This window comes from Indicator indicator, chromosome 12 (genome assembly GCF_027791375.1).
Source record: "Indicator indicator isolate 239-I01 chromosome 12, UM_Iind_1.1, whole genome shotgun sequence".
NCBI lineage: Eukaryota > Metazoa > Chordata > Aves > Piciformes > Indicatoridae > Indicator > Indicator indicator.
The window spans coordinates 24,824,205-24,827,705 of NC_072021.1; positions in this window are offsets into that span (position 1 = coordinate 24,824,205).

The window sequence follows — 3,501 nt, forward strand, 5'->3', positions numbered from 1 at the left end:
AAAACTGCAAGAAAAGAAGTGGCAAGTCAGCTTTTGCTCGTCTGCAGGTTCTTTTCCTTGAGGCAGTGGAGGCAACCACCACAGCTGCTGTCATCAACTGAATGTAAGAGCAATTAGATTGTATGACACCAAAGCACAGGGACCTTCACAGCAATGCCAATATTGGACTAGAAAAGCACCTGAGCCATTCCATTGCAACTAGAATCATAGAATCACAGAATGCTAGGGGTTGGAAGGGTCCTCCAGAGAACATCAAGTCTAAACCCCCTGCAAAGCAGGACCATGCAGGACAGGTCACACAGGAAGGTGTCCAGGCAGGCTTTGAAGATCTCTAGAGAAAAGAACCATTGATAAAATACTTCAATAATGATTTTTGCTGTTTTGAAGGTTAGCTACACTTGTGCCTGTCACTTTTACTCATGTGGGGAAAACCATCACCAACTAACTACAGACTTGCAGGATTAGCAGTTCAGACTCATCCATGTAAGGAGGAAATTCTTCACTGTGAGGGTGGCGAGACACTGAAATAGGTTTCCCAGAGAGGTTGTAGATGCCTCATCCCTGGAACTGTGCAAGGCCAGGCTGGATAGGGCTTTGAGGAAGCTGGCCTAGTGGAAGGTGTCCCTGCTCATGGGAGGGAGGTTGGAACTAGATGTCATCTTGAAGGTACCTTGCAACTCAAACCACTCTTTGATTCTATGATTCTTAGTGGTAGCTGAATAATCTGTGCATGCCACAGCTCTAGTGGGACAGGGGACTCACAGAGCTTCAGGCAGGCCTGAGAAAGCATGCATGTGAAACTTTGTGTGGTAACACATTTGCGAAAGGGTGGCACAGGTGAAAACAGAACAAACATGGAATTGCACCCACAACTTAATGGAGCTCATTTTCCAAAGAAATTATGAAACAAATACTACGGGTGAAGAAGAAATGTGGGCACTATGTAGAACAAAATGAAGAAAGTAAAGCTCAGATTAAAGCTAGAATCATCATGAATGTCACACAGTGCAGCAAGTCCTACAGCATTTATAGTAAATGTGTCCTTTAAGGACTCCTTCATGAATTTGGGACTATTCAGCTATGCAGAACAGCTTCTCAGAGATAAAAAGAATAAATCAAAGGTGCTTCTAAGGAATACAAGCAGACCGAATGGAAAATACAAATAATATCACATTTTTCTGAAATAAAATTCTACAGGTCAGATTTGCACTAGATGTCTGTAAATTACTGTCAGTTATTGGTTTTGTTTTTTAATTCTCCCAACAAATAAAATGTGCATATTTTCATGGATATCAAGCCTCTAGGAAAGAGATATGTGAAGATCCTCTTTCAGGTCTTTCATAGTAGTGCTCTATTCATCTCTCTTCAGGTATGCAGGGAGAAAGACTCCCTTCAGCACATGGCAGACTGCAAATCAAGACAGCATTTGGACTCCCCTTTTCTCCAGTCTAAGGAGATAACCAGAGACAATCCCTATGCAGTGCCTGTCCCTCAGCAGGTGCTCTGTTAGTGACAGGCACAGCCCACTCCTCTTGCTTACCACTATAGAAACCATGCAACCAGCTTTACTTCTGCCTAGAGGAGGTGGCAGCAGGCCACAGCAGGGGCAGGCTATAAGGGTATCAGGCAGCCAGAAAGTCGATATAATTCAGCAGTCTTTTTATGAGAGTGCTATCAGCTCATTATTAGTTTCTGCGGCAGGATCTGCTCAATTTAGTAATTCTGTTGTTTAGAGCCAAGGTTTTTAATTAAGAATCAGGTGTAAAGAGAGATACAAAGAAGCCAGTAAAGAGTTTAAAAACCCCCAAACCATTATCAGACCAAAAAACAACCCTCGCTCAGGGGGTAGAAGTGAATCACGAAATGACTGCATAAGGCCCTTTCCGAAGCACACAGCAGGCACTGGTAAGAAGCACTGTGCCTGGGCTGACCTCACCAGAAATGGCCTCCAGCACCACCCACCCAAGCCAGCAAGGGCACTGCGTGGTACCTACACCGCAGTGCATAACTCTGCTACCGGGATCGAAGCGCCATAGCAACGCCCGTACAGCCTGTACTGAAAGGCGAGAGAAACCGGGGCTGCTCCGCGCTAGGACTGGGGGCGTCCCGGGGTGCACAGGCGGCACCGCTGCGAGGGCTCCGAGGCGGACAGGGCCGGCGCTGAGGAGGAACCGGAGAGTGTCTGCACCCTCGGAGACTGTTTCCCTGTCTTCCTGCACCGCAGAGGCCAGAGTCCCAACTCAAGCCTTGGGCACACTTCAGTGACAGCGAGAGGTCCTTGGGTGCAGCTACAGGGTGGGGGAGCTCGACGGGCAGCACTGTCGGCAGAGAGCCGCCGTACCCTCTGACGGGTCAAGGGCACCCGAACAGCCCCGGGGCAGCGGGGGAGAATGTCGCGGAGCACCGCCTAAGCACCAGCAGAGTGTTCTCGGTCCCACCTGAGCAGGGAGCGCCTTACCCGCCTGGTGCCAGAGAAGCAGGCCGCGGCACCGCCACGGACAGCACGCCGGCCCAGCCTCACCGCCACTGCCGCCATCTTTCCCTTCCCGAGAGGTCAGAGGTGGCGGGGGCCGGGCTGTGCGCCTGCTTCGTAGCCGGGGTCCAACGTCCGCCCGACGGTGGGAGGCGGTCCGACACCAGGCTTCCCCGCGGTCACCGGTACTTGGTCAGTAGCACGAAAACGGAGTTCCGGCAGTGGCGGTACCTCAGTCCCCGCGACCGCCCTCCCGGTGCTTTGCCTTGCCACTGCCACTGCCCTGGGGCAGCGAGAGACAGATTGTGCTCGGTTTAGATTATATAGGTTGGGTTGGGTTTTCTCATTGCAAGTTGTTTATTCAGTGTTGTTTAAAGGACATTAACTATTTTGGGTTTGCTTCATGGGATCCAAACCCGGGTATGGATGTATGCTCTGTACCCTTAGTGCGGCTCCTTTTACTTGCCAGTATCTTGTGCTTGAACAAACTTAATTTCAGAAAATGTTTTTTTCAGCAGCTTTGATTGATAAGGTGCAATTCCTATACCAGTGATTTGATAATGAGTGGTCTCCAAGACTAGGAAGCAGACAGATTTTCAAAAATGCATTAACCATTTCATATAGCCCCGCCTCAGTTCAGCCTGGGGCTGTCAGTCCTGCCCAGAGCTGTCATGGGGCAGAAGGTACCGGCCGCTCCAGGGTGCTGAAACAGCGCCCTGGGCCGTGAACAAGGACTCTGGAGCAGCCGCCAGCTGCTGCTGCTGAGACTAGGAGACACCCCGCGGCCGGCCGGCCCGCGCCTCCCCGTCGCGCATGCGTCCGGACCCCGGCTGCGCTGGCTGCCGCCCCGACCCCGGTACCAGGCGCCCTCATTTTTCGTTCCGCTTTCCGTTGCTTCCCGCAGGTTTCCAAAACAGCAGCGGTGAGGGCGGGATTTTCTCTTCCTGTCCCCAACTCGTCGCGGCTCGTCGGGGAGTGCTGGGCGCAGCCGTTTCCGCTTTGTCCCCCGCTCCTCGCCGCTCTCCAGG